The sequence below is a fragment of the Hylobates moloch genome, unplaced genomic scaffold, assembly GCF_009828535.3.
Source record: "Hylobates moloch isolate HMO894 unplaced genomic scaffold, HMol_V3 SCAFFOLD_1, whole genome shotgun sequence".
Lineage (NCBI taxonomy): Eukaryota > Metazoa > Chordata > Mammalia > Primates > Hylobatidae > Hylobates > Hylobates moloch.
Genome location: NW_026652276.1, coordinates 33,877,510 through 33,883,857, shown reverse-complemented (window position 1 = coordinate 33,883,857; position 6,348 = coordinate 33,877,510). Strand labels below are relative to the sequence as shown.

The 6,348-nt window shown below is 45.4% G+C and overlaps 1 non-coding gene across 1 annotated transcript; it reads right to left on the bottom strand.

Moving 5' to 3' along the window:
* Positions 1–794: 794 nt before the first annotated feature.
* On the bottom strand, positions 795–896 carry LOC116809983 (small nucleolar RNA U13). Its single transcript, XR_004370135.1, has one exon. It is a non-coding gene; the product is annotated as a small nucleolar RNA U13 (small nucleolar RNA).
* Between the last annotated feature and the right edge of the window lie 5,452 nt (positions 897–6,348).

Here is a 6,348-nt window from a genome sequence, read left to right as displayed (position 1 = left end):
TGGGTTCAAGTGATTCTCATGCCTCAGCCTTCTGAGTAGCTGGGACCACCGGCGTGCATCACCACACCTGGCTAATTTTTGCATTTTTCTGTAGAGATGGGATTTCGCCATATTGCCCAGGCTGGTCTTGAACTCATGAGCTCAAGCAATCGGCCTGCCTTGGCCTCCCAAAGTGCTGGGATTACAGGTGGGAACCACCACACCCAGCCTTGGAAACATTTCAATATTTTGGTAAAGATAGGCAGAAAAGGGCTGGGGGCAGTGGCTCATACCTATAATCCCAACACTTTGGGAGGCCAAGGTGGGCAGATCACGAGGTCAAGAGTTCAAGACCAGCCTGGCCGACATGGTGAAACCCCATCTCTACTAAGAATACAAACATTAGCCAGGCGTGGTGGCGCATGCCTGTAATCCCAGCTACTCAGGAGGCTGACGCAGGAGAATCACTTGAACCCGGGAGGCGGAAGTTGCAGTGAGCTGAGATCGCGCCACTGCACTCAAGCCTGGGCGACAGAGCAAGACTCCGTCTCGAAAAAAAAAAGAAAAAAAGTGAGCAGAAAAAGTTAATAGTGATTTTCCTTGGTAAAGCCTTAAGGTTTATACCCAAATCATAATCATAGAGCAGATGGCTGGAATAATACAAGATAAAGTTCACTCAACTTTAACAGTGCCTTCCCAGTATGGAAGGGAATGCAGAAGCTTCTTTCTCATGGGGGAGGTGGTTGTGTTGAGGTGACAAGGGCACTAAACTTATGATCAGAAGAACTAGGACTGAGTTTTGTTGTTGTTGTTCAGGTTAGATAGGTAATGTGCCAACACTGTAACAAGGTTCAGAGGGAGGCACATATCACACTTAGGCACGAACACCAAATCATGCTCCCAAACTACAAAAGGACTGAGTTTTACTTGGCCAATGACCATTTCTGAGCTTCGGGTAGGTCATTCACTCTCTGAGTTTCATCTGTTAAAATGGACATGCCAATATCTGTCCCATAGAATTGTGTAGGGAAGGAAAAAATATTTTTTCCTCTACTATTTCTGATTCTTGGCACAAAAGATAGATTAACAAACTTACTTAAGTTTTATACGACATGGGAAGCTTCATAAGGAAATGAAGACCCAAAGAAGCAGTTAAATGTGAGCGTTGTTTATTGTAGGTTTAGTGAAGAGTGGACCACTGTGGAGAAATGTGATAGGGCAAAAAGGGTGTGATCTAATGGTAAGAAACGGGGAAACGAAGCAAGGCCTGTTTGTTCACTTTAATTTTTTTTTTTTTTTAAATAGAGAGAGGGTCTTGCTATGTTGTTCAGGCTGGTCTCAAGCTCCTGGGCTCAGGCCATCCCTCTGCCTCAACCTCCCAAAGTGCTGGGATTACAGGCATGGGCCACTGCACCTGGCCCTGTGTTTTCTTTAAGACCAAGAAGTAAGACCTAGAGTGTTGAAAAAAAGGATAGTACTGATAGGGTAAGTGGTTACATAAAACTACATTACTTAAATTACATAAATATTTCCTGGAAGCTCTGAGCTTGTCAACTGCCCAGCGTGATTCCTCACCCTGCCCTGTTCTGCACTGTGGGAATCTTTAGTCTGCAGGCTTCCTTGCTCCGTGAGTTTTGTATATTCTGCTGGGGACAGGCATGAGTGGATGGATATTTCTCCCGCCTCTCTGTGCTTCCTGTGATGTCTTCCACAGCAGCAGAGTCTCTTTCAAGGCTCTAACTCCCTCTGAAAGGCCCTCTCTCCACGGTCCAGACCCCCGCAAGGGAGCCTCTATAATGGTTCTATTTCCAGCCAGACGATCCTAGCTTTTAGGCTCTGAGAATAGCATCTCTTCCTACTGTCCCTCCAGCCCATGGATGTTAGCTGATTCTTGCTGTCGCTAATCTCTGGGTTACGTCACCACCCCGTTTGGCATCTCAGCTCTTCTATCACTTTTGTAATCTATTTCCTGAATTAAATTCCCTTAGATTGAAAGAGTGGCTTCTGTTGTCCTGACTTGATACATTCTGATTTCATTCCTCTTCCACAAAGATGCTCAGTTCCTCACGTTTATAGGAATATTTTTCTCCTTCACATATTTTCCTCTTCTCTCTACTGTGGAGGAACTAGCATGGATTTGGAATCAGGCTGGGTTCAGACTTGGGTTCTGTTATTTCAGAACCATATGAGTTGGGGTAAATTGCTAGCTTATAATAACTGCTGAATAATTGTTTGTTAATGAATGAATGATATTTAACCATTACAATGGCTTCTGAAGATTTAAAAAAATTTTTATTTAAAAATTTATTTTGAAAGGACAGGGTCTTGCTATGCTGCCTAGGCTGGAATGTAGTGGCTACTCACAGGCACAATTACAATGCACTATAGCCTTGAACTCCTGAGCTCAAGAGATCCTCCCACCTCTGCATCCTGAGAAGCTGGGACCAGAGGTCCATGCTGCTGTGCCCAGCAAAAATTTTTGAGTGGTATAAATACAAAGCATTAGTATTATACAGTTGTTCTAGAAGGACTCATTTTTAAATATTTTCTAAAATTATGTATATAAAGAATTTGGTGTAATCCCAGCACTTTGGGAGGCCAAGGCGGGCGGATCACGAGGTCAGGAAATCGAGACAATACTGGCTAACACAGTGAAACCCTGTCTCCACTAAAAATACAAAAAATTAGCCAGGCGTGGTGGCGGGTGCCTGTAGTCCCAGCTACTCGGGAGGCTGAGGCAGGAGAACGGCGTGAACCTGGGAGGCGGAGCTTGCAGTGAGCCAAGATTGCTCCACTGCACTCCAGCCTGGGTGACAGAGCGAGACTCCGTCTCAAAAAAAGAAAAAGGAAGAATTTGGTCTTCAGGAAGACCATACTCAGGAATATGTGGTATTTGTTCAGACATTAGCTTCATCACATAACAAGCCATGAGGGTTTTTCTCTTTTGCCTTTATAACTCTATAGACTCACATAACTATTAAAATACTATCACCTTGCATTATAATTATCTCATTTACTGTTATTATTGTTCTGCCTCCCTCCCTCTAGACTATAAATCTTACATAGTACTTGGCACATAGAAAGCTCTCAAGGAACACTTGTTGAGTGAATAAATATGCTATTTGATGTCTTATGTGCCTGTGTCCTCAAGCCATGGCATGCATGGAGGACCTGAGCCATAGTAGATTTTGAATAAATGTTTGTTGTGTTATGAATCCAATATTTAAACGAGTCCAAAGAATTTACCACTAGTTTCAATGATGAAATCAATCAAGTCAACTTTTATTTTTAAACTGGATCTCAATTACTAATCACTTGCTAATCACTAGTTTCTAAACTAGGAAAGAGAGATGCTTCGGTCCAGAGGTTGTTTGAGTGAAGTAAGCATTTAGGTACTTGTGCACTCAGTACTTCTAGACTTCCATCAAAAATGCTTGCCCGCTACAACATTGCACTTTAGGGTTGTTTGAGTCATCCTTGTGAGACTGAGAAAAAAGGTCCTAAAAAGTGGCAAGCTAGAATGGAGTAGGGATGTCACTCTTTCCAAGATCTAACAGAATAAAGAACAGCATGATTTTGGGGGGCTCAGCTGCTTTGTTTGTCTGTGGTTTGAGTTTGGCCGAGGGTGAATACCATTAAGGGATCTGAGAGTGGGAGAAGACTGAGGCCAGGATATTTATTCACCTGTTTCCCTATTGCTGTGTCTCCACAGGTTGGCTGCATCCTTCTTCTGAAGGCCACCGCTCTTTTCAGAAGCCCTCTCTAGAGGGCTAAGCTCTCTGGGTTGCAACAATTGCTCTTTTCCCTTGAGCCTTAGGTTAGGGGGTTGGGAGGAAGTAATGGCTTCCCCCACTGCTAGCTCCAGGGTGCTACACTTTCTCTTTCTGGTTTCCCTAATCTGGCTCAGACCATTATAAATAGACCCTTTATTAAAATATCCTCAATTTATCCATATCGAGTGTGCCATCTGTTTCTTTTTCGGATGCTGATGCTTCAAAGTAATATGGGAAAGTATCCCAGGCATGTTTGTCTCATTCATCACACCCAGAAAGATAATTTAGGATTTGATGATGAAATAGCGTGGTAGCAAATATAGCATACAAAGTTTTTCCTTGGAAGACAATCACTGGACATTCTCAAGAATGGCAAGAGAAGGCATAATAAAAATAGCTGCCAGATGGGGGACAGGACTGACTTGCAGCTCTCATTAAGACAGGCAGAACAGCATGTGAAGACTCACATCGTGAACTTTTGCTCCAAGAACTACTGCAGGAACATACCAGGAAAACCAAAAGAATTCACAGACCCTTTGAAAGAAGAGTTTGCCGCTGCAAACTCCAAGACACAGCTGAAAAACTGTGAGTGCCCAGAGTGTGAGAGGGGAAAAGTCTCCTTCCAAACACACATCCTCACTGGGGAGCCTGAAAATCCATATCATGGGAGAAGGATTTAACCTTACCTAGAGGTGAGGCGAATTTAGAGAGCTGAGCAAAATATAAAAGTAGAAGCAGCAGCAGGAAGAGCCCTGTAGGCACTCCCGGTCCCCAGGGAAGCTCAGAGAACCCATTTCTGACTTTATCTCACAGGGGCCCTTGTGGGGAGCGGGCTGCCAGTAGAATTAGGGAAAGCCCACAGGGAGAAGGAAACTTCCAGCTGAACTTTACAGGGATTTCAAGCACGAATTTTCCAGAGCAGAATCTGGGGTTGGGGGCAAACAGGAAGTGCAGATAGGAGCACAGAAGCCGCAGCGAGGAGGGGCGGGCCTGACAGCCCTGCTTGCTTTATTAAGCGCGAGGCTTGTATGGCGGCGGTGGAGGGAGTTCCCAGCCCTGCTCATTGGCATATAAACTCACCTAGATATAAACTCGGTGCTGTTGAGGAGCACTGGGAGAGAGACTGGCCTTTCAGGCTGCGTGAGAGCTGGGTGAGGCCTGTCACTGCCAGTTTTCCCCAACTTCCCTGGCGTCCTGTATGATAGCAGAGGCAGCCATAATCCCGCTGGGAACCTACTCCAAAGGCCTGAGAACCACACCCCCTCCCCCACAGTGGCCGCGGCAAGCCCCGCCCAAGGAGAGTCTGAGCTCAGACCCGCCTGACTCTACCCCCACCAAATAGATGGTCTTTCTCTACCTGCCCTGGTAGCCAAAAACAAAAGACGTACAACTCATGGAAGTTCTACGGCCCCGCGCATCACCTGAGAAACCTGAATGCTCATCCGGGAGACCCTAGGGCAAGCTTGTGTCCCCCCATACTACCGCAGCTGAAGCTCTCGAAAGTGCCACCTCCTAGCTGGAGGCCAACCAACACAAACTGTTACAGCAACTCATCAAAGAATAACCCTGCCCCAAGAAAGGAGAGAACAATGGTTAACTCCACTGCCTGTAACATCCTGGCTCCCCAGAGGTCCTAAGTCTGTCCACATGATAGCTTTACTCTCAGTACAACCAGCATTTGAGAAAACCGGCACGCTAAGCAAAACTACAACCAAGTACTCTTACAGAGTCCGCTTCACTCCCCTGCTACCTCCACTGGAGCAGGTGCTGGTATCCACAGCTGAGAGACCTGAAGATGGAGCACATCACAGGACTCTCTGGAGACCCTCCTCAGTACCAGCCCAGAGCCCAGTAGCTCCACTGGGTGGCTAGACCCAGAAAAGAAATAACAATCACTGCAGTCTGGTTCTCAGGAAGTCCCATCCCAAGGGGAAAGGGGAGAGCACCACATCAAGGGAGCACCCTATGGGACAAAAGAATCTGAACAGCATCCCTTGAGCCCCAGATCTTCCCTCCGACATAGTCTACCCAAATGAGAAGGAACCAGAAAAACAATTCTGGTAATATGATAAAACAAGGCACTTTAACACCCCCAAAAGCTCACACTAGCTCACCAGCAACGGATCCTGTGAAAGGAAAATATCTTGGGCCCCAAAATCCCTAAGAAAAACTAGCTAGAAATTGCTTAGGGCAAATCTGCCTTCCATTCTATTCAAAGTTATCCCTCTGCTCTTTGAGATAGATGCATATCTGATTGCCTTCTTTGGAAAGGCTAATCAGAAACTCAGAAGAATGCAAGCGTTTGTGTTTCACCTATCTGTGACCTGGAAGATCCCACCCTGCTTTGAATCTTCCTGTCTTTGCTTCAAGTTGTCCCGCCTTTCCAGATCGAACCAATGTACTTCTTACATATATTGATTGTTGTCTTATGTCTCCCTAAAATGTATAAAACCAAGCTGTGCCTCCGACCACCTTGGGCATGTCATCAGAACTCCCTGAGGCAGTGTCACGGTCTGTCCTCAACCTTGGCAAAATAAACTTTCTAAATTAACTGAGAACTGTCTCAGATTTTCTTTTTTTTTTTTTTTTTTTTTTT